Raw genomic sequence first — 18,538 nt, 5'->3', positions numbered from 1 at the left:
GCAATTCTAATAGCTGGAGTCTTTTCAAGAAGCTGTTTTTCACTTTTCGAGTTTTCAACAACAATAAATATATTAATGCTAAACCTTATATGTAGGCATATGTACGTACAGTTCAAATTGAATTACCTCATAACAATTTACTAATTTAAAATGATTGCATCTTAAAATTCCATCAAAGTGCTCATGGGCAGTTTTTAAATAGCATGCAAACTGAAAGCGTGTCAAACTTTACAATATTGCTTTGATAGATAGTCAGTGATTTCTGCCGTCCTATCCAGCTTGAAAAATACTTAATTTAACTGTATATGAGGATATTCTTTTCTTTTAGAAGCAGAGAAAGAGTAAAGAAAGAGATGTCCATATTTTCAACTTGACATTTTGTGTTGCAATTTCATTGATGGTCTTCCTTAACGGTGGTAGATGTTGCTATGTTTGCCGTGCAATTGCAAATCTTAGAAAGTAAAGTAGTCTATATATTTTTTAAATATACGCTTGAAATTAACCGTATAGAAATATGCATTTGTATATTTTATTCATTATAGCCCGTAACTGCGCCATGTATTTGAGGTGGAAAATTATTACCTGAGCTTTAACTTTTCCCCCCTCAATCCCCATTCTACCCCACCCGTTAAATACTCTCTCTCTCTCTCTCATTCTCTCTCATTCTCTCTCTCTCTCTCTCTCTCTCTCTCTCTCTCTCTCTCTCTCTCTCTCTCTCTCTCTCTCTCTCTGTGTTGTCTGGGAGGGGGAGCCCTGCCTCTTTCCTCAGATCAATGCCCTGGCCACTCACTTTCTGATGTTGCACGACGGGAAATGCTTTGAATACTTGCGACATGGCCGCTTGCATTGATTGCCAAGATTGGCAGCAGTAAGCATCGTCTTCTCTCGCGTCTGTTTTAGAGTAGTGAGGAAAAAACGCGATACACTTACAACCGCTCTCAGCAATTTTGACAGTTCAACTTCACTTAGCCAAAGCGGGATTCCCTCTTCGGTCAGTGGAAGCGATACACTTCTTTTTTCCTTTCCTGTTCTGCAGATCATTGTTTTTGATTTCTAACCTGTTTCGAAACCAAAAACGGGATTCGGCGAAGACGACCGTGTGTTCTTGGTACCCTGCTCCCATCAAGGTAAACTTTTATCTTGATAACCTGTCGTGCGTGATTTCATGCCTTGTCGTCATGTTGGTCTTCATGTGACATCGAAACACTTCTGCGCACTGTTTAAAGAGGGACATCTACTGTGTTTATATGTAAGCGTCGTCTTTATACTTTGTTTACAGTGACGTCTTGAATTTTTACTTGATGTTTGTCTTTTCTGCGAAAAGTGATGCGTAACACTTCGCACGTCGATACAATCGCCGAGGAGCGTTTAAATGCTCGTTTCCTCTCTAAATAGCTTTGTGCATACCTATGCAGAGAAAAACGTTCACAATAGGTTACACTTGTTGTTTCTCGAAGTACTCCCTGAAGTTAAAATGTTTTGTTTGTAAGGTTACTTTGCTGTCCGCTGTTAAACTAACGTAGTGTACACATGACGCACGCGCGCACTAAAACAATAACGCAGTGTATTTCAACTGTGTTATATTGTGCACGTCTGATGTCTAAAAATACTAGTGCGATCATTTCTCCGGATGGAGTATTATTAGTTGTTTTGAAGTAATCGTTGTAGTCTATAGTTGTCATCCGGACGACGGACAACTTCCCCGTAGCCTACAGGAGGTAATTTCAGTTCTGTCCACAGAGCGGTACTATTCATTGACAATAACGGGAGAAACGGTGCACTAGGTACGGTTCTCGCAAAAGCCCCACGGATCCGATCCGACTTCTTTCTCTTTATTAACAAATGATCGTGCTTTGTGTATTTAGGGACGGACACATCCTGTCCATAAGACGGTCAAGCAAGTAGGCTTTGTGGTTTAAAGATAACAAGGCTACATTTTTCTTCGTGCCAGCATGGGAATTTTTTCTTAACTTTCGCTCGAGGTCAGGCATATTGACCTTTGAAGAATGCCTAAGCCATAAATTAAAATGAACTCCTCATCCAAAGCTGATCCATTTAGAGACAATATGCAACTTGGACAAGCAGACTCTTTTCAGACTCCCAGCTTGAAAAACATACCGCGTTCAGAGTGAAAGTAAGTGAACTCCAGGAATTGTTACGCGTCCATTTATATCACACGCATGTTATTTTATCTGCAAGTGAAAATCGCTTGTTACATTGTTTAATGGTTATCGCTATTGTTTCTGTTTTTTTATGAAAGCAAATACTAGACAGGTGAAATGTTTTAAATAACTAAATCAGAGAGTTGTCCAAATAATATTCACTATAACTTTTACCTTAAAGTAATTGTTTGAGAAATATTTTTACATCGAATGTAATTTTAAAGAGACAGTACGCTTTGCTTAGGAGTGAGTTTTTATCTCGTAATTTGTTTTGAATTGTGTGCGATTTGATGCTTTTTGAGATTTTCACAAACAGCGAAGAGGTATGAAGAAGACAAATAGAACTCAATGTGTGTGAACTCGATCTGTAGGACACAGATAGCCCGTCATCTCGTGGGTGTTTCCCAAAAGAAGACCCTTTACAGACACAGATAAGCGCTTTTCAGCTGCTGGACGAGATGTGATAATATTTTAATAAGAAACATAACACAAACGCCGACGTATGACGGAATGAAGAGACTTAAAAAAACGCGCCTTTCAGATACACACGGAAAATAATTAAAAGGTAAATAAGGAATAAAAACAATACATTTTCCACACTTTGCAGTCGTTAGAAAGCGAGACACTGTTCCTCCTTTTGCTTTTAAAAGCTCAAGAAACACAAAAGCCGTGTTGTTCTCGTGCAGGGACGCAACCTGACACCTTAATTAAACACAGCTTAACTTTGCTAGTTTTTCTCTCCTGAAATTGTGTCCAGTCTGTAAGAATAACCGGGTGTCTAATAATACATTCTTGTCTTAAGTGAGAGGGGGCTGTTTGAAAAACAATCCCCTTGGCTTGTCCCTCTGTTGGGGTGAAGTTGAGCCCGTAATGGCATTTTGTTTTGAGCAGTTGCCGTTAGCTGTTTCCTCATAAGGTAAGATGGCACTGGAGCCCAATGGAACATTTATAATTAGACTGCCAGTTCAGCACATTGTCCTGATCGCTATACAGGGATCTGCTGCACTCAATAGAGACAGACGCCGATTCACTGCCTTTCAAAAAGGATGGCTTTTGATGGACAGCATGACTGACTGACAAACATACAAAATATGTATTTTTAAAGTCACGTGCATAAAAAGACAGAAACTAAGCACCAGCGTCGGAGGGTGAAAAGCAATACAAAGTTTGATGCAGAACGTGCATGCATATAATATAATACTTAAATAGAAATTAAGTAAATGTCTTTTTTATTATAAATACACTCCTTAAATGTACGCACCCGCAAACATTTAAAAAAGTTTTTATTCATCCTCTTTTCTAAACCTGGGTAGGATTTTCCATCCTCAAATTACCTATAAATGAAGGTTTTTATAACGAGTCCACAGACAAACGCATTTCTTCGGAGCACTTTCATTTAAAATAAGATCAAAGCGTCCGAGATGACAATATCCATGTCTTTTTTCAGGACTTTCTGTCCGTGGATTTGGAGAGGAACTTGTGGTTTTGTGCGAGCAAGGAGCGTTTTCTTTCTGGATCCGACGAGCAGATAAATACAGACAGATCGCAGACGAACGCTTATGGTGCCAGTAAGTTCAGAGATTTTCACCACATTTTGCTTTGTGATGACTTTGAAAAGATCTTCTGTCTTATATCACGTATGAAATGACGTAGGAAATATGTAGCTATTTTAATTTTATGAAATGTTCGATTGTAGTTAGATTTTTGTCTTTGTGCACATTTATATCTCAACCAAGTGCTGGTCAAATATTTGCTTCGGTATTGAAGTCCCGATAAAAGATTATATAAAGTGATGATAGGATTTTTTAAAAGTGTTTAAACGCACTATTGCATAGACTATCCATTCGAATTTATGCATTGACTGAGTCATTTCCTGGTCGAAATCATGGCAAGCATAAAATCTGTAAACGCCTTTATGTTTTGTAGAAACATTTCCCCAAAATCCTATACCTGGATTCGCTGAAATAGCAATAGGCATGTATGTCTAAACTTATTATAAGGATAAGTAGGCTGTTGCATTTATCTAATATTCCTGGAATGAGAGAATTTATTTTCTGTCTTAGTGGTACAACCATAACTTAGTATGTGTAAAGAGTCTTTTGATGGCTTCTTCTGGGATGTTAATTGCATAGCTGGCATCAGTCCAATGAGTTATCAATCCAAAAATCTGGACTGTAAATTAACTTTAAATAATTCTCTTTCATGTGTTTGTGTAGCCAGCCACAGTCTGTTGTTTCCAGAGGTTGTCTGCCATAGGTCTTTACTTGTGAATCATTGTCTCCAATTGTCTGTATTTCGCTACTTTCGCTTACTTTATTATATTTTCTGTGAATTTTCAATTTATTTTGGCTTTGTTTGATTATTTATAGTTTTATTACCTATTTAGATTTTTTTATTACATTTTATTTAGCTTTGGTTATAATTACTTACCTCAGTAAAGCAAAGTTTACGTGCATGTCTTTAATGTTTAAAGAATGTTTAAACACCATAAGTGGATGTATTTCATAAAGAAACATTAAGGATGATGGGACTTAATGGTTCTTTTTTGAAAGCCGTGAGGCCAAGTTTAGTTTATTCTAGTTTGTGAGCAATCACATTATAGTATCATCAGAATAAATTTTTAAAAGTTGTATTGCATTAAGAACAAGGACGTTTTACTTCACTCCACTGAATTGATGTTGAATTAACATGTTGCATATGAAGGAATGTGCCAGTGTAATTTACACGAAGATGAATGTAGTGGAATTGAACATGATGAAACAGTGAAAGATGCTCAGGTACAACTCTCATCTGGCTTTGCCTTTTATCGATGGGGTTAGAACAGTGCCAGCAGAATCCTAATGATAAATAACACTGGAGGTAAACAACAGCAGGTCTGGTAAAGGTAAGCAGCGCGCCAGCCGTAGGGGAGGAATGCATGAGGAGGAAATGCGGCAGCACATGTTGTGACATCTGTCTTTATAAGTGTTAGCTAATTTGCTGTGGAATATTTCAACAATGATCAAAACCGATGGCAACATGTTTATTAGAAGGCTTTTTTCTTTTGTGGCAGAATCTCTCAAGTTTCTGGTGCGTGTTATTGAAGCTTGGGCTAATAATTAGTCAAAGAAAAAGCTTATTTTTCATGTAAGGCCTGCATTTTTTTTTAGTTTACAGGAATCGTGTTTCCCCGTATTTGTATATTTTATGTACACTATTTTGTGTAGATTTTGTGTCAGAGCTGTCACTTTTGGAGGATGTTAGACACATTGTCATGAATGCTCAATTTCCCCGGGCGTCCGGTGTCCCTTATGATTTAGTAATTTACGTATCCAGGCTGATCCTGGATGCACAGACAAATCAATGCTGTGTAACAATCAAATGACTGTTGCTAAATAAATAAATAGATTTACAGTTTTGTGAAGACCTTTAACATTAAGACTTTACTATTTCTTACCCCCGGCGCAAGTACAGATTATCCAACCTATACTTATCTGTGCCTTAACAACACGCCCAAATTGCAGTCTTGGCACTGAAAAAGATATTAAAGCTTTAGCTCGGGAGGCCTTGTGAAATACCAATACAGTTGGGCAAGTCTTTCTGCGGCAGTCCAAAAGGTAGTTTTTCTGCAGGGTGTGTGTTTTTGCCCTTTTCCAACCTCTGGTCTAAACATTACATTCGCTCAAGCATTGAAAATAGAATTTGTCTTTGATTTCTCTGACACGCTTTGTATATGAAGGACATCTTTTTGCCTACAGATGAAAGTATGTTCATGTGTAGCCCAACGCTGTTCAATATACAGTACCAGCAAGTCAGAAGCTTTCACTCCCGAATATTACTAAATTTTTTCTGTCGCAACATTGACCAAATAACAGGGTGTGCTAGCACAGGAATAGATCATATCTCATCAAATAAACCATTTCTCTAATTCAGCCGATCTTGAACTTTACAACAGCCAGGTGTCGTGAGACACATAATGCCGACAATTCTTCGGAATTAGGTGCATGACAGATATGCCCTCTACGTTCGTAATACTTTCCTCCTCTCCTTATAGCCATTTCATAAGCAAACATGAATATGTAGATGCGATGTTCGGGATCTCTGGCGCTGTGAGGTTGTTGACACTGGCTTTATTGGTGGTTATTATCAGCATTATCAGGTCTAGGCTGTGGTACAGAATATTGTTTTTTCAAATCAGAAGAAGATTTCTGCGGAGCAATAGAAGATTCTGGGTCCATTTCCATTTCAAAGAGGTTCACTGTGCTTGCCGGCATCAATTAAAATGCAGTGGTTTGGAGTCCGTATACACACACACACTCGCTCTGGGGCGGAGGGTTTGCTGGGAGAGAGCGAGCACGGGGAACCGTGTGCAGGCGGTTGACTCCTGCATGCGTCTACAAATGCGCTTATAATTTTGTACAAATATTTATGCCAGTCCACGCTCTTTTGCGGAGTGCTTGTCTGCTGGCCAAAACCCTTTCAAGACAAAGTTAGTTTGCTTTTTCCTCAACCTTCTTGTTGTGGTGCCTCTCTATCGCTACAGCTGCTCTCTGACACACAGGCTTTGGCACGTGTTTAACCTTTAATTGGTGCATGAATAAATAATTGGAATCAATCTTTTGATATACAAAAAAGATACGGACTCTGTATTTAAGACCTTTCTACATTATGCTTGCTGTGGATGTTTTATTGTTTATTTCCTTTTTAATTATTTTTAGCTTGCATATATTTTTTGGATTAGCACTTTTTGTTGTGTTGTATCTCTTAAGGGTTCTGGTACTTTTGTCTGTGTGTGTTTGTTTAAAGGAATTATGCATTGTGTTTTGAGGGAATCGGACATTTAGATAGATTTTCTTTTCTTTTGCTTTTAATACAACATTTTTGAGAATCCTGGTATTCTTTGGTTTAGAAGAACCAACCCTTAACCAAAGATACTACATATTCTGTTACAAAAGGATATGCAAAGCAGTCAACAGAAGACACTGCTCATTCTGGATGCTTTACAGTTAAATGTGAGCCAGGTAGATCAGGCTGGCAGATTACCTACAGTACAAAAAGTATTCTGTACCTACAAGTGACAAACAGGTCAATATGTCATGCAGCTCTACATTCTTATGAAGAGTCTTATAAGATGGAACACTGACTTAAGCAGTGAGTTGGTTTAAGTAAAATAAAACAGTCAAGCCGTGCAATCTGACATGCTCCGTAGAGAAAGCTTGATTTGAACACAGCGATTTGTTATTTGAGTCAAGAAAGAAATATTCATGCAAACCTCACAGCAGAGTCCTCGTCTAAACAAAAAGGCCTTTGAATTTTCAGGGACTTTTCTGTTTTGTGAAAGAAAGTCTTCATAAACCGTATAGTTATCAAGTTGGCTATTGATTTCTTGATAATAGGAATCTTTTAGAATGCGTGTTTAATATGTACTACTATTTAGATATTTGCTACAACCCAGAAGCTGGCAGTCTATTGCAAATGAATACTGTTAATTCTTGTCTTTAGTAGTGATAGGACATCTTAAAGTCGGGAAAATAATATGGAAAAATTAAATGAAAGATTCCAAAATCACATAAGCCACCCTTCTTTCGGCGTGTGTGGAAACTCAGGATGCATAATGCCAAAAACAAATTAAAGTGACAAAGAAGGGTGGTAAGAGGAGGGGAGGAATTCTGTGGCTGTGCGTCTGACAGTAGTTCAGCTGAAACCAGCTTCTTTTGTTTCCTTACTCCATGATTATGTTCACCCGCTCACAGTTTTAAAGGCTTTCCGCCGTCGGTGCTACTTGTGCGTCATGAGAAAATGGCTTCAGCAGACCAAACCGCAGCTGTTCTCCTTCTCTCTCTCTCTCTCTCTCTCTCTCTCTCTCTCTCTCACTTTCTAACTCTCTCTCTCTCTCTCTCTCTCTCTCTCTCTCTCCCTCTCACTTACTTATCATTCACTGTCTTTTCTTTCCTTCTGAAGGAGGAAGTTAAAGCCTCTGACTGTTACCTGACAGTCGGTGGAATAAGATGTAGCATTCACTCTGCACAGCAGCAAACAGACAGGCTGAGCGAAAGCACTTGACTACCGCTATGGATGTGTCCATGAACAGCCTTTGATGACGGGGCAAGTGGTGACAGCAGCTGATGTGATGAGTGTGTGTGTGTGTTAGCGTGATCTGCCATTCTTGCCTTCACAGTTTAGAGAGCGGATGTGAGCGGCTTGTCTGAGTGGTCTCCATGTGAAGAGACTCGGCACTTAATGATGTCAGTCTTATATCAAAGCTGCAGCCTTGGACTTGGGTGTTTTTGTTGAGAACCGTACGGACTCTGTAACTCGTGTTAATAGTTCTTCGGGTCACGGCACCACCGACTACGAGATTGTAGACAGGAGAGTAGCAGGTTCTTAAAATCTAATTCCGATATGTTAAAGGAATAGTTCACACAAATATTTTTATTCTGTCATGAATTACTCACCCTCAAGTTTTTCCAAACCTTTTCTTTGTTTGATAGAACTCAAAGAAAGATATTTGGAAGAATGTTAGCAAATGAGATTTCTGAGGCACCATTGACTACCATTTACATTTTTTCTACAATGGTAGTCAAAAGTGTATCAGTTGATAACATTTTCTAAATAATCTTTCTCTGTGTAGAAATGTATTCAGGTTTGTAGAAATTTAACAGGGTTTGGAACAACTTGAGAGTTCGTCATTACAGAATTTTCATTTTTGGGTGAACTATCCCTTTATTAACAAATCTGCGGTTATAGCCAAAGTCTTTTTCTCTTCCTGTCCCTCTCTTTCTCTCTCAGGCTTTGCAAGTATATATTAACCACACCAAAGTGCAAACACCAAGCTGGAAAAAGTGGGTATTTTCTTGCGGAGGAGTGGAAAACAAATTGAAATCGATTTAAAAAATCGTCCTCTCTTGCGTTTGTTTGTCATGCTAAATCTTTGGGCCTGGAAAGCCTTGGAACGTAATTCAAATTCAGATTTCTTGGGTCAGTAGTCTCAAAGTGGAAGCTAAATAGTGAACTGTCATGTGGCGCTTGTTTTTTTAATAGGATAACAGAAAACTGTTGAAATAATGGAGCAAATCTTGTGGTTTCACCTCAGCTGCATTTCCATGGAGCCTCTTTGACTATCATTCAGGTTACCCGCACTGGCATACAAACACACCGCACACCCACACAGACGCACCACTCATCCTAGGCCAGTATTTGGGAACGTACAAGCTCCAGAGACAAAGAAAGGGAGAAGATGGAAAACGGGGCGCTCCTGGCAGGTTTACAGTCTCACCAGCCTTTTTCCACCAGCGGGCTTGTCGTCCTGCAGAGCTCCATTATGGGCCCGCAGCTGAAAGGATCTTTTCGTGCTACGAAAGTGAAACTATGACACAGGGCTAAACCAAACCCCCAAGGGCCTGCCGTGATGCAAATGAAACATTTACTCACTGCAACACCGGCCGACAAAGTACCAGTCTCTTTTCAGAGCCGATCCTTTAGTTACCTTGAGCACTTCTCTCCTCCTGGACCCTTTTATTATTATAAGGGTGTTATTTGACTATTTTGTAGCATTGTATAAATATTTCAGAACCGTGTCAGTGCAACACATGTTGGTGATTGGGGCTGGTTTAGCTTTGTGTGCGCGTGAAGGGATGCAAGCTTGAGTGGTGATGGCGCGCGAACAACTTGCGGTGTGGTGTCAGAGGGGAAGAATGTTTTCTGTCTCTGATTGGAGGCAGCGCTTCGACAACAAGAAAGAGACGTTGGGGGGGGGGGGGGGGGGGGGGTTGGACGGGAGGAGAGGATGGCCCTGCTCTTCTTCACTGTTGCTAAATTTATTCCATCTGCAGGGTGGAGGAGTTTGGACCGACTCCAGACCAGAGAGAGGCTTCTAATTAAATCGTCATCATTATCAACTTGTGGTCACCCATCATCCTGAGCCCTCGCTCGTCCAAGATGAACATTGGAGGCTTTTCCTTCAAGCCCCGTGTTGGACGGAATCAGAGAAGAAGCAGAATGGGAAAGGCTGGGTTTTTTTTTCCGCTTGGCGTACGCCGAAAAAAGGCACTCAGCCATTTCTACTCAGGTTTAAACAATTACTGCACATCAGAGGGAAGCGGAGGAATCTTAGCTGAGTCTGCTAGACTCATCGCTTTCCCTTGACTCTCGCTTTCAGAGGAAGCATTAGCTGTAGCTAGCATGTTCAAACCTGTAGTAATTTCAATTAAAGCCGATAGGCGTGTTTGTCGTATTCGGATCAGCACTGTTTGGAAAGTGCTCCCCTTAAGGGCTGACAGCTCTTAATACGGTATTCCAAGCATAGATATGTGAGTGACACTGAAGAGTGCACTAAAATGCTTTATCAAATCATAATTACAGCCCCAGTGATTAAAGGGGAAGTGACTCTGATTAGAAGAGTTTCTGGGGACGTGGAAACGGGATGAATATTCAAATGGGAAAGGCGAGGAGAAGCAGTATTTGGAGTTTATTTTTTATTTTTTCTCTCTCTCTCTCTCTCTCTCTCTCTCTCTCTCTGGAGTGAGGTAGCCTATGTGTCTGCCAGACTGCTGTGCAACCACAATGCTATGATATCATCTTTACCACATAGATTTCATCTGGGTCCTTTCAGTTCTTGCTATTGGGCAGAAAATGTGCATGCAGATATCGGCCCATTAATATTCAGGTTCTCTCTTAACCTGCTCAACAAGATTATATCAAGGGTGAATTTTTTCTTTCTTTCCCTACCATAATAAACATCTGATTTAGTGTGCACGTTGTACAGCGGCGTTTGGTGGATTAAATTGAGTTTTCGTATTTAACGCAGAAGACTTTCAGCACATTTTAGACTCGATACGTTGAGGAATGCGAAGAGGGAAATGGCAAGGCCTTATTTTCTCTCTCTTTCTCTCTCTCTCTACGCACGATGAGTATCACACGTTTTTGTGAACTTCAAAGTATGCACTGTTTAAGCAAAGGAGATAAAGGAGCATATTATTAGCGCCCGTCTTGTAGAGAAAGATTAGGATTGCTTCAGCCTTTTCTCACCTCTTAGAACCTCAAACACCGTCTACCATGTGATAGCCTCTATTTCAGAAATCATTTCACCAAGCGTTCATAAAACGTAGACTGTGAAATAGACGGCGAGAGCCTCACAATTTTACAATTTCACAACCGACTTCCCTCTTAGAATGACAGTGGCTAACCTGACTATTAGCGCTTTTGATTTCGCCGGGGCATGGTTTTGCGCTCGGCGAGCTGTACATAAAAAAGCTTAGGCCCGTTTGAATTTACAGCTAAATGCTGCTTATCTTGCAGGCTTTTCATAGACCTTAGAAAAGAGTTGTATTTCTCCCCCACTTGCAGACATTTTCCACCGTGTTGTTGTGCGGTTGAGCCTCGGCTCTGTTGTGAGGAGCACAAAAAAGAAGCAGCGCACCGACAACTTTTATTTCTCTCTTTCAGCCCTCACACACACAAGCATGTAAACAGACACACGTACACACAGTAAAATGCAGATGTTTCAGGTCATTTCTATGTTCTAATCATCCACATTCCTCCGAGTTCCTTGTGTTGTGTGTGTGTGATTTAGAGAAAGCCTGAGCGTGTAGCAGACCGAGAGAAATAGAGAGAGTGCTAATCACGTCGACGGCACACTCGACTGCTAAACAACACTGAAGTGGAAGGTGCAGGAGTTACATCAGCCGAGGGCTCGATCCAGCCGTGCATTTAGCTCGTGTCGTGTCGTATTCATATTCTCCCCGCGCTTAAACACCTTTCCACATGTCTTCTCAAATCCCAACATTTATTTATTTACGTTTCTACTTCCTTCCTAATTTACTCGTCAAAGCCCAGTAGGCCGGGAAAACGTAATCTAAGATAAACTCGAAAAGAGCGTGCGGCGAACAGTAGTGCCGGTGGAAGCCTCCTGATATTTTCGTTGGAGCGTTTGCCGGAGAATAATATGAACCATGTGTTTCAAGGGCGAGAGAAAATGAAAGACCTTTCATGTGACCCACCTGTCGCGTTTTCAGTGCCGATAATATTAACCTCATGTCACCATTATTGGCCAAGAGATCGCGAGAGTGTGTGTGTATTGATACCAGGGGAAACCCATCTCACTAGAGCTCTGGCACCTGTTTTGACACACATTCAGAGAGCTTCCCAGGAAAACTGTTTCTCATAAGACAGACAAACAGATCTCGCTAAAGTACAAATAAACAGAACCCGCAGCACACGGTGGTTGATATGTTGTAAATGTTTTGTCTGTTGTATAGTTAAAATCTATGCCTTTGCACACTTAAAAGTTAGTTTGTAAGGGTTATTTATGTTTCACGTGGTCTGTGTCATGTTGTAATGAGTTCCCTGGACACGATCGGAATATAATAACCGTTTAAAACAATTTATTTAACCCCCCTTTGCCTTGAGAAAATGCAAAACGTGCACCAGCACCCCAGGGCATAAGGTTGGACCCGTGATGTCAGTTGTTAGTGCTGGATAGGTAGGATAGGAAAACATTTATTATTTTCCAAAAATCCACTGTGCAAGGAGCAATATGTCACAAAGACGACATTGTAGCCATGTATGAGCCCATGCGTGTGCAAGCAAGTCACTCCCCAGTTCTGTATGTTCTCCAACCACCCTGATGTAGACACATGACTTGCGTCATGGCACTTCCTTTCTCCAGTGCAGAAATAAATGGAAACTACATAATGGAGAAGAACAAACCTTGCATAGTGGAAAATAAATAAGTAAAAATAAATAAGTACTGTATTTTGCCACTCATTATGCATGTCCATTTACAAGTCACTATAAATGCTAAATGCTATTTGCTTTATGCTATGTAAAGCATATCTTTAACACCATTTTTATTTGGATTGTGGCTTTCTAACAATATAAGGGCTTCGCAGATTAAAGCTGTCTGGTGTGGTGGCCAAAGGGCAACAATAATCTCACACTTCAACTTGCCACCTAGCCATCGTTTTGCTCCGCTAAGACGGAGCGGATTTCTTTAAAGACGTCCTCCGTCGGCTGTGCCCTCCGATCTGATTGCCTCGCGCATAATAAGAGCATCATAGGAAGGGACGTGCATCTAATCTCCTGTTTTGCGCTAATTGAATTCTGCACTAAAATAGGCTGGCAGGAGCCTTTACCTTGTTTGATTTACTTATTGCCTGACTGGAGAGGTAATTTGACGACCTCATTTCAAAGGCTCTTTTTTCCTGCAGAAAAAGAGTGTTAAACTCAATTACACCGGCGATCAGTGACTCAAACACTACATTTGTTTTCTCTGAGGGGGGAAGAAAGGAACCACGGAGAAGAGAGCAGCTTCGCATGTGCTCTGCTCCTTTTTAATCCTCCTTGCGTCTGAGCAGCCGTATCATATAGGGCTACTACAGGAGAGAGAGAGAGAGCTTAGGCAACTCCCTGCCATGTCAGCTGAGATTTGTGTCCATCTTTTAAATCATTTGGCTCTCTAGAAAATCAAGAAAGCAGAAAAATACTCAAAAACATGATTTTTCTTCTTCTACTAACTATCCACTTGCATATGGAGGTTATTTGTGGATTTTCAGGTGAATTTTCAGAAAAATATGTATTTGAATATTTTTATTAATATAGATTTTGTATCAAATATTTAATCATATGAGCACAATGAGATCTGTTATCCTTCTTGCCAAAGGACCTTGTAGATTTAGCATTTTTGGTGTCTTATATTTGAATAGAATCTACAGTAAATGAAAAACATTGTGAGCGTTCACAATTTATATCTCCCCCATCGGCCTGCACCAAACACAATTACAGCAGGAATCCACAGGCATGCTCTGGAACTTTGAATAAAATAAAATAAAATGAATTAAACACAGTTTTTAGACTTTCCCCTTTATTTTTGCTCATGCCTCCGCTCCGCCTGGTAAAACACTGCAGAATGTTTCTGGATTTTCATGAAGCCACCAGACTAAACCCTTGAGCACAATGTGCTCCTCCCCGCTTGCTGGTAAAATAATTAAAAGTCAACTTGTGCATGAAGTATGCAAGTGCAGATGAGTCGTAACCTCTTTTCTTGTTATTCATATTGAGACCTGAAATATTTTTCAGATTTGACATACCACACAAACTCATCCTTGGGGATCCAAGGCCTCTTCTGGTGAGCTTGCCCGAGGCTCCCTGAATCCCTCTGAAAGAGAACGCGGCACACAATTAATTTTTCTCCTTTGTGTTCTTGACCGTGTTGCTTCATTTAAATTGTATCTTGTTCATTCACTGAGGATGCAAACAGAGTCGCTTCGATTCAATTGCAAATGTAATCTTTGAAAAAAAGAAAAAACGGGCCGCACGCACACTCCTGCGTCGTCTCTATTAGAACAACACAAGTAATTTGCGCACAACCGGTGAGTCTGGCTGTAACCTGATCTTTTCTGGATCAATTGATTCCATTCTGGTTTAATTCACCATATGATTGACTTTCAGCACGGCTTACCGTTGGAAAAATATCCCTGTACAGAGACCGAGGCCTTAAATAGCACAGTAATTTGAATACAGATGCTTGCTGCTTAGACCTTGTCACTTGAAATGTCTCAGAGTCAGGAAACAATTGCAGGTTGATTATGTCGCCACTGACAGAAGTTGCAGGTTCTTTGTGTAGCAGACATATTTGCATTTAAATGCTTATTGTAAGCTGCCAAAGCGTATGCTGTCTGATTGTCTGCACAACCTGTTTTTTTTGGAGAACATAATAAAACGAATCGCAATAATGGATACTGAAATGATTTTGGAGGCAATCAATGTTTTCATGCTTTGGTTATCAGTCACATAATTTCTCGTGTCTGTGTGTGTTTTATTAGTTTGATTTGATGTTTTGAATTTCCAACAACGTTTCAGCAATGTTCCTTCTTTCTCTGTTATTCCACATACTTGACCTGTGTGTGCACGCCTCATGCATTTATCTTTGTATATGTTTCTCGTGTGTGTGTGTGTGTTTATTGTACCATAAAAGCGTATATGTGTGTGTGTGTGTGTGTGTGTATATACGTATGTTCCTGCTGCTTCAGGCTTTAGGTCCTTTGTCCTGCAGCACTCAGCATGTCTGCCTCCTCAGGAGATCCAGGGCTCTCTCTCGTCTGGCCACACAAAGGCACTGGCTTTCTTTGAGGTGTTAAAAACTTCCATTTATGCATTCCCTGGACAAAAAGCTCCCGGACCCATTTTCGAGTCCATTGGCAACACAGGCAGACATTGTGGCCACGCTTCTGCACTCATTTCACAGATTCTAAAACCGGTATGTGGTGAACAGGATTTCAGCAGCTAAAATGCCCCATGAGAGTACGGGTGATAAGAGAGCGAGAGAGCGATAGAGAGAGGACAGCAGGCGGCCCCCGTAAACTAGAAGATGAGACCCGGAGAATAAACACATTACCTGAGAGAGAACCGGGCTTGTTTCCATAACCCAACTCAATAGTAGGGGGCAGATAAATAGGGAAAAAGAAAGAAAAAGTGCCTTGCACAGCGGCTGGGGAATAAACTCAATCGACTTATTCCAAATCAATGACAAAAAAGAAGACAAGGCCCTACTTTCTTGGTCTGCTGTTTTCTAATCACGTAGAAGAATCTGTGAGACACATGCTGTATTTTACTTGACTGGAATTCCTCTCCGCCTGGATTTGAGGCCCCGGAGTGGCCTGTCAGCCCTTTCTTCCCCTAATACGGAGTTGCACTGTTGTTATTTCGCAGCAGAGTAAATCACATATAATGCATCTGCAGTGTCGGACATGAAAGTCTGACTTGGTCACGGAGCTGTCTGCAAGTCTAAAGAGAGGAGATGTTTGATTTAAACACAGCGCCCTCCTCCCCCAAGATGGGAATTGTGAAATACGCTTTTGAAATACAACAGTTAACCCTCGACTCTAAGCAGGCCCACTTAAGCTAAGCATGTGCTTTCTTGTGTCCGAATGGCAGATTCCAAAGAGGACGGTCAATGAAATATCAAATGAAAGTTGGTGCTTTTTTGTTCAGATGCTTTTTCTAGCATTCCCAAGTGCATTTTTGTAGAACATGGATGCTACCCATTTATTTAGTGGATGTGAGATGATCACACATGCAGCCTAGCTATGTTTTATTTGTCTCCAAAATGCTTGACTCTGTTGCTACTAGAATGAGTTACTCTTTATGGATTAACCTTTAAAATGTCCAAATTAAACATTTTTCCATCCACATCCATGGGCCGCTTTTTAAGTCCACTTCTGATGTGAAAGTGTCTTAATAAACTATATGTATATATATAACATATGAATACAAAGTAATAATAATAATATCGATTATTATTATGGTTTATTTTTATTTATGTTTTTATTAATATTTTAACACCATATTTTAGTATTCATTAAACTAATTTAATCAACACAATATAGAGATTTTTATTGAAAAACCCAAAGGTCCCTCAGTTGTGTGTGCGCACTAGTTGAGTTTTTTTCAAGCTGAATATTGAATTTTACAATAGGCAGGCATGAAGGTTTTTATAAAACACCACCTTTTCCTTCTTTGCTCTTCCCCCACTGCTAGGTGAGTGGCCTGTATTTTAGGCCTTGTTCTGCCTCATTTTACCCCCCTTTGCCTCTTCTCCAGACCCTAGCAGTGGTCCTGCTGTTAGTATAGAGATAACTGTCCTCTACCAGGTAAGAGACCGTCCTGCTGATGGGGGATATTGCCTCTTTTGTCCAAATAACTACTTCCCCTAAATCCCCTCTTAACATGTTCCGGACCGGGGGAGAGTAATGGAGGAAATGGTACATTTAAAGTGATTTTTTTGCTGGTTGCGGGATCAGAAGAAAGCCGAAGTTGATGTAAATGAAAACGTTCCATCCGTGGTTGTGGAGCACCGGGAGTACAACATGTTCACGGTGGAAAATGAAGGATTTCATCTATATTTGACCCATCCGAACCACTTTGCACTTACAGTTCAGTCTCTTATCGCACACATTTACTGAGTATTATGTAAAGCGTGCTACTGTAGCTCGCCTTCTATTGCAAATATATTTAAAGCAAGCTGCTTGCGTTAATCGAGTGTCTGCGGCGGCGAGGGATCATGGCCCTGTTAGCTTGTTACCGTCGAGGTTAGTCTCCTAGATTCCTTGTCGCCGTCATTTGATGTCAGAGACATAGCACTGTTATGTATAGAATTGATTAAATCAGTTTGAACCCATTTAAAATAATTTCTGAAGACTCCTGAATTCTTCTCTTTGTGTTAAATGCTAATAACATACTGGATTTGATTGGCCAATGCAAGCATGACATGGTGTAATGTGTATGTTCTGGCTATTAGACTTAGCATTGGGGAAAGGAGATAGTAAAACTTTGCAGGACTTGGGTCTTATTTTTGGAGCATCGGTTCAAGCTCTTATTTCATGTACAGTAGTGTGTGTGTTGTGTCCATTGGCTTGTGCTGCTGGAGTCAGTTTGAGGCGGTGTGTTCATTGGAGGGAGGCTAGAGTCACTGTCATGGTCGATGGATTGGCTCCCCCAGCACAAGCTTTAAACACCCCACTTATCTCCTTGGAAATATTTAGCACTGTTTTCATTTTAAAAAGCAAATTCTTCATTTGTGGAGTGATGAATATGACTAAAGGTTGAATTCACAGAGAGATCTGGCACTCATTTTTGGGAGCTCCCCATTTGGTCCTCATAGGGTTTAATGGGCATTAGCTTTTGGTGTAGCAATTTGCCATCTAGTAATTTCTTTCTTTCTTTCTCTCTCTCTCTCTCTCTCTCTCTCTCTCTCTCTCTCTCTCTCTCTCTCTCTCTTTCTTTCTCTCTTTCTTTGTTCATTCATTGTCAAGAGACAGAAAACCAGGCTGTATGTGTGAGAAAGCTGCAGCGGTAATTGCGGACACAGTGAATGAGTAATAAAACTGTTGGGTGACTAATAAAAACAGGCTGGTGCTGATTGGAATTTTCTTTAATGAATTCATGATCGCCCAATTAGAAAAGGGAGTGAAGTCCTGCTCTCGTGCTTAATTGTGAGCTCCCACGCTGCTACGACGGCCTGTCACGGTCGTTTTTACTGCAGGTCAGGGTTTATTTCATTGGTTTAATTATTTTTAATATCATTGTCTTATTATTCCCCATCAAAGTTTTGTTTACTAATGATTAGTTTAAATAAGGTATGAATATGAAATCGCACTGTTTTCTTATTCACGGCTTTGCTGCTTTCATAAGTTTTCTCAATTAGCATCAAATTATAATTTTTTTTTACCACTGCAATTAAAATAGCCCCCTATTTATTAAAGCACAACAGGAATTAGTCAACCGTTATATAGCTCACAAAGAAAAAGGCGTTTATAGAATTACCCCCCCCCCCCCGCAGGGGTTTACTCCACCGAAAGTGTATGAAAGTGTGTGTGAAACAAAATGTAAGTGCACATAAT

At 40.3% G+C, this 18,538-nt stretch overlaps 1 protein-coding gene across 10 annotated transcripts in view; it reads left to right on the top strand.

Moving 5' to 3' along the window:
• The first annotated feature begins 843 nt into the window (after positions 1-843).
• sox6 (SRY-box transcription factor 6) overlaps positions 844-18,538 on the top strand; it is a 142,203-nt gene continuing 124,508 nt past the window's right edge. For 8 of the 10 annotated variants that reach the window (XM_079457548.1, XM_079457549.1, XM_079457544.1 and 5 more), the window contains exons 1-2: positions 844-1,127; positions 3,610-3,730. The gene's annotated coding sequence lies outside the window, so the exon portion shown is untranslated. Of the gene's footprint in view, positions 1,128-2,035; positions 2,135-2,675; positions 2,728-3,609; positions 3,731-18,538 lie in introns of those variants that run through there. The other 2 variants (XM_079457545.1, XM_079457546.1) reach the window with 2 other exon arrangements.

The sequence above is a fragment of the Barbatula barbatula genome (assembly GCF_947034865.1).
Source record: "Barbatula barbatula genome assembly, chromosome: 1".
NCBI lineage: Eukaryota > Metazoa > Chordata > Actinopteri > Cypriniformes > Nemacheilidae > Barbatula > Barbatula barbatula.
Note: the sequence above shows the minus strand (reverse complement) of the source record. Positions and strands in the feature narration are given on the sequence as shown.